Genomic DNA, 7,022 nt, shown 5'->3' on the forward strand with positions numbered 1-7,022 from the left:
TCAGTCAGTCTGTCTGTTACTGTTCATCTCTTCTCATTCTGCCTTGCTACCCTGCTTTTTTTCCCCTAAAAGGGTTGAATATTGCCAAGGAATTTTAACCTTAACCCATCTAGTTCTCTCCAGGGACACAGTCTGCTTTGGGAGGTGCTCTGTATTTTTAAGACATATAAATCAAGGCTTGGATATATTAACTGGGGCTGGCAGAAAATTATGAGCACTTACTGAAAGAAGAATCATCTTTTCTTTATCTTCTCATAGTTTCTTTCCTCTGGACAAGACCTTTGAGGGATCCCACATGTACTACACCATGGCTGAATTCACAGCTGCAGCAGGAAGAACTGCTCTAGGATAAAGCTGATGTTGCTAAAGTTTCATTTTAAGCACAAATCTTCATTCTCCACTTCCAAAGTCATGCTGATTTTTGTGTATCAAATTTCACAGTGAAAATCAGCTTATGGATCTGAATGCAAGTTTTGGTCAATTCTGGCCTGTTTTGCATGTTTTTTGTGGAGATACTCATAAAGAAATAAGAGCAGTTAATTTTCCCTTTCCTTACCCTGCCATATCCTCTTATTTTTAGTTTTGATTTTATTTTTCCACTTTTCAGAGCTAATCCACTGCAGTAATGGCACGAAAATGCCAATGAAAATGCTGGGGAAATTTACCTTAATTTATCCTAGTGTAGCCCAGATAAAGCCCTCATGGAAAAGTAGCACCTCTATGTGAAGACGCCTCATCTACTAGATGAGCTACTACACCAATTTTGTACTGCTTACACATTCCTCAGAAAACTAAATGCTTCATGTCATGGCATCACAATATGGTGAGTTCTAAGCCCTGCACTCTGTCGGCATGCTCTGCTTTCCTTAAGAAGATGCATAGATCTTGGGTCACACTATTCCACTCACCTGAGACATGCCCATGTCCATACTTCAGAGTCAATTTTGATGAGCCAGAGACTGTCTTTGGGACTTTTCAGGTTTAGCAACTATGAATCTCTTTGATAATGTAATTCATAGACTTTCAACACTTCTGTACATATTTTATTGCTTTTCATCAAAATCCTCATGCTCCTATTTGGTTTAAGATCAATTTGTGCAACACTGACAGTGATCATTTGCCTATGAGTGAAATAATCAAAACTGAGTTAAGACCTTAAATAGCTGGTCCAGAATACAGGAACTGCAAAGAATATTTTATCTATTCAGACATGTCTTAATCTTTCAGTCAGCTGTTTTAATGGCTTAGATAGCAATTTCACTTTTTGTAAGTATATCATCAACTATAAAAACCCTCAAGACCAAGATATACTGTAATTTGGTCCCAAAAAAACATGCAAATAAATATAAAAAAGGACAAGTAGAGCTAGCAAAGGAAGTGTGTGTGTTGGTAGGGATCTGGTCTCAATTAATAGGTAGTCAAATCATTACTTGTACTGGTATCATATTCAAATGAGTTTATATTGATAGACTGTCTTCCTACAAGAAGTATTTCAGCAAGACAAAAATGTTACTGTGGCAGATGCTGTATAATAGTCCTTTGAGTACACATTTTCAGGTATTTCAACCTAACGATTTTATCTTCTGTTCTTTGGGAATAGGACCCTTTTTATTCTTGATCCTGTCTTCAGAGCAGCAAAAGCAAAGAAACTGAAGCAACATGGTGCAAACCAGAGGGAGGATAGAGCTGGATTTGTGCTGCTCCTAGGACTGCAAGTCCACAGGCCCCATGGCACTTTGCTGCTTTGCAGTGGATGGGTGTTCAGTCTCTCCTCTAGAGCACTGGGGCTGGGAATGGCTGATTCTTATTTCATTTCATAGGGTACTTACAGCAGTTTTTTTCTACTTAGGATTTAAGCTCTGAACCATTTATATAGTTTCCTACTTTTTTTGTGTGTGTTATTGACATTTAAGGCAGTATGCAGTAGCATAAACATCTACTTACACTTGAATTTTATGACTGTGCAACACCTAGTACAGTCTTAAGTTGACTGACATGCAGTTCTACAATAACATCAATTACAATAAAAGGCCTGATTGGGGAGCTCCCCAATGACTTCCCCTGATGGCAGGGTAGCAAAGGTCCGAGTGCAATTTACAGAGAAGTGGAAGCTGATTTTCCCTTACTGTTTGTGAAAATGGTATCAATCTAGTAACGATTTTACTGTCTTATCAGCAAATTTTGGTTCTTGCTAAACATTTCTTCTGAACATTCAGAAATAAACCTTTAGAATTAATAAAATAAATAAATTCTTTAGAATAAAAAACTATGTTTTAGGGGATTAAAAGTGGAGTAGTTTAAGAGACACAAAGGGTTAGCCATAAGCCAGGGCACTTTTTGTCTTCCATGAAATGACAGTCCTAGCACAGGAGTGATTAATGCAATGCTTCATTTGCTGGGCTAATGATATCCTGCCTGGTCTAGAGACAGCCTGAAATGGTATTGTCTGTATTCTACTTCACACTAAGGTCAGCCAGAATATAATTATATCAATGATATTTCCCTGTAGACTTCTGGCCTTTTATAGGATTGATGCTAAGGTTACTCAATAGTTTACCAAGCTTTAAATAGTCTCATGTCTTCATTGTCCAAGTTCATTATGTATTACAGCCCTAAAGACAGTCTGCTCTGTGACTACTGCAAATGCCAAGGTTCCAATGACAACTGAGTGGAGAAAGAACATCCTGTTATTACGGTTTTGAATTGTGAAATTGACTTGGGAGAGTTTTTGTATTTGTTTCTGTATGCTAAGGCAATCTCACTTTCTTTTTTTTAAAGCATTTTAATTGCCTGTTTTACCTTTAATGTATTTGCCGCATTTCAGGGATTAATGACAATGCCTTGGGATGTGTCTCCATGAAATATGTCAAATAGCATTACTGCTGTGCTAACTTTAATGCAAATTATTCTCTCTCAGGGGACCTTGTAGAAGGATATTGCCTTAGATACTGGAATTTGTATGCTGCAGAAGCTACACCAAACAAACAAGGGCTGTGAGGGTTCTGGTTTGAAAGAACTGGGTTAGAACAAAAGAGCTCAAGTTATTATGATTCAAAACTCAGAGATCTTTAGTGGTATACTGACAATACACGAGACTTGTCCAGAGCACAGACATTTCAGGCTGTATGTATACAAAGGTCATCCCTGGGCAAACAAATAATTACTATTCTTTAGAGTTATGTTCTGATCTTAAAACAAAAGACATGGTGAATAAACTCTGCAGCTTGAATCTGCCCAAAGTTGAGTTACTGTTCTGTTTTTTTCCACAGCTTTGCCTGCTTTTATTCCCAATCACCACCATGTGCTTTCTTCTTCTGCATGTCTGGTGCTGGCTTTGGCACACTTCAGTCCTCTCTGAGCCAGTTTAATTTATCATAATAGCAGAAGATAAATCCAGCAGGAAAAAAATCTGTGTGTGTTTGAGCTGTTTTTATGAGTTAGGTCTTCTCCCAGAAAGATCCAGTGAGCAACAGACCCATGGAGAGGGTAAAGACATACACAGTCACAGAAAAGAGAGATTGGACAAGAGGTGGAAAGTGGATAAATATGGAGGGCAAGAGGAGAACCTTCTGTTTTCCGATGTAGCTAGCCAATGCATCTGCTCTAGTGCCAGTGAACTACCCCCTTGCACAAACTCTTCTTGTTTGTGCTCATCCTACACTTGCAGATAGTGCTCACTGCTTCAAAGGACTCCCCTGGACAGGACTGTGGCATCCAAATACACCACACTACCTAGCCATCAGTTGCCTAGACAGGCCCAATTTAGCTGTTCATTGAAGATAAATATTTATCTTTCATTGCTACTGTTACTGATACTTGCCTCCCTGAGACATTCTACCTTCAGGATAACAAAAACTGTTCAGATTCAGACCATCTGTCTGGGGAGACAACAGCAAAGAAAGTATGGCTAATAAACATGAGAAGGATTTTCAATGGTCTTCATCACCAGGGTTGGGAGCAAGCTTGGATCCACTCTGAGTCCTTCTCAGCCTGAAAATCTTGTCCACAGAGCTCACAGGGGCAAAGGACTTCTACACAAGCTCTTCTGAAAGCTCACCTGCCAACTGTGTGCAGAAGTACTGTGTCTACAGAAGATCTATATGCTCTCATGTGTACAGCAACAGCACACCTACATAAAGCGGGTGAATTTAATTAACCAGAGAGCTGGTATCATGATTTTAGCATTTTAAATATGCTAACACAGGAAGAGTCACATGAAACAGGCTAGAGTGAAATTCCATTGGTTAGATTATTCCATTTGTGTTAATAGTGACACAGAACCACACACAGTGTATAAAGGTATGTATTAGAGGTTAAACTACAGGGAGGACTGCAGACCCTGTTCTAGGCAATTACTCCTCAGGCCCAAACAAAACCAATTTTTCAAAAGAATCCAATTATTTCAGTTTTTGTTGATTTTTCCTTTTATTTTTCTACATTGCTTACTCTATGTTTAATTCCTACAGTTTAATAAATTCATGAGGTGCTTTATATGACTGCCTAAGAGAGCAGTATCTCACACTGATAATCCAGATCTCTTCTGGCCTGTGGTCTTTGTGCTTTTTAAAAATATAATCTCTTTCTGATTTCTCTGTAGAGTGAATAGAATGTCAAATATCAACCTTTAGCAAGCTTGCCCATGCTTTTATATTTCTGGTTCTTTCTGAATCAGTGAATATATTCTAGACATATTACTGTAACTAGCTGAAAAGCTAAAATCCCTCAAGCACCAAACCTTGAACAAAATCTTTCATCGAAGTCCATTAGTCTTCCTCTGAAAATTTCCAAGTATCTTGAAATTAAAACCTTAAAAATGTTTTCCAATAAGCAGAACAAAGTCTCCTTTCCTATAAAGGAGAGTTGGGGAACAAAACAAAGGCAGGACTTCAAAGAAACAGATCTTATTAGGATATCTTTTTGAACTACAGCATTTTTAGGGCCATCTGAAATTAATTTTCATTTTCTCAGCTTACTTAAGAAGTCAGTAATGAACCCTAACTGCTACTGTGAAACTTCCCGGAATAAGCTTTTATGGATGTCTTCCATCTGGAAACAAAGTTCAACAGATAAAGTAAGGTTTTGCAAACTTTCATAGAGGCAACAGAGATGCAGTTCATTGTGTAGAAACAGAATTGACACGGCCTTGACTCCAGCTCTCCCTCATTCTGGACTGGCTATGCATACAACCACCATCAGACTGCGATAATTGAAAACATGTACTAATAATAAGAAAGGGATAATGCAGTTGCAGAGATTCACCTGAGCCCAGAGAAGTTTAGATGTGCTCAACATTTGCTATTTTTTCAACAACAAGCTTATAAGAGTAGTGAGTTATTCTGATTTCTATCTCTACTCACAGTTCAGTTAAAAGGAGCAGGATTGAAGCACAGGGTCACTGTGACCATACTAATGATGTACTTTTTTATTTCCAGATATAAAATTCTCAGAATTCTTCCTATCCAGACATCCAATTACTTTTATGTAACAATTTTAATTAGTTGGAGTTATACAAACAGGAAATGTTTTATCTAAGAGTGGAGACCATATCACTAAACATCTCTGAAAGAAACTTCATTTCTGGAGATTGGACTTGTCCCCACTTAGCCTGAGAAGACATCCCATTCAGTGCTTATTTGGTTGAAAGACCATCATAAAAGCAATCAAAAGTATGGTGTTTCTAATATAGATGGAGGTTCTGCAAAACTTCTAAAAGCTAGAAAAAAGTATTCAGCAAACAGCAATCTCCAAACTTTTTAGAACTAGAGATGAGATTTTTATAAATTATCAAAAAAAAAAAAAAAAAAAAAGAGAGAGAGAGAGAGAGAGATAAATACTGAAAATTCCAAAGAGAGAATGTAAAATATAAGGTTTGTGATAGCAACAGACAAGGAAGCCTCCTGATTCATCCTTTGTAGGGTCTCATGGCAAGAGAGGTACACAATTCTGCTTATTTATTGGTGAATACATATTACTGTCTCTTCTGAGACAGTAATGAAAGCAGGTGTGCTTTTTTGCTGGGGTAGAGTTAATTTTTTCACAGTGGCTAGTATAGGGCTCTTTTGGATTTGTGCTGGACACAAGGCTGACAATACAGAGATGTTTTTATTATTGCTGAAGAGGGATTGTGTACAGCCAAGGCCTTTTCTGCTTTTCCTACTGCCGTGCTGACAAGGAAGCTGGGGCTTGTGGGAAGTTGGGAAGAGGCAGATATGGGACAGCTGACCCAAGAGATATTCCAGATCATATGACATCATGCTCAGTACATAAAGAGGGAAGAAGAAGGTGGTACTGGGGGACATTGGAGTGATGATGTTTGTCTTCACAAGACATAGCTGTTATGTGTGACGGGGCTCTGCTCTCCTGGAGATGGCTGAACACCCACCTGATCATGTGCAGTACTGAAAGAATTCCTTATTTAGCTTTGCTTGTTTGCACAGCATTTCCCCTGTTAAATCCTCTTTATCTCATCCCATGAGACTGCAAGCTTTCACCCTTCCAATTCTCTCCTCAATCCCACTGCTGAGGGGTGAGCAAGCAGCTGCATGGGCTTTGGTTGCCAGCTGGGCTTTAAGCTGGGACACCCAGGCAGGGAAACACTTCCATGTAAAAGCATGTGTCATCCATGAGAAAGGTACCCTGAAAAAGGTTGGTGGTCAGTTTTGCACTGAGGTCAATTACAAACTTGTAAAATGGTCAAGACATGGAGCAGAGAAAGTAAATTACTGATATTGTTACTGGGAAGGCTACCATATTTATTCTGCTGTTAAAATATAATAAGTAGGCTTAGACTTGTCACAGTTTTGCAACCTTTACACAGTGCAACATTTTCTCAGACATTTTCCCTTTTTGAGTAGGTACATTTTGACTACGTATCTTCCTAACATATATTCAAGCTCTGCTCAAAATTGTGCAATTAGTTAACAAGGACTAACTAAAGGGATAAGCCAAATCTGAAACTGTACATATTGGCATATTCTCCACTATCTGCCAGAGAAATTGAATTTGCCTTGCATCATCTGAAA

Source organism: Vidua chalybeata, chromosome Z (assembly GCF_026979565.1).
Source record: "Vidua chalybeata isolate OUT-0048 chromosome Z, bVidCha1 merged haplotype, whole genome shotgun sequence".
NCBI classification, from domain to species: domain Eukaryota; kingdom Metazoa; phylum Chordata; class Aves; order Passeriformes; family Viduidae; genus Vidua; species Vidua chalybeata.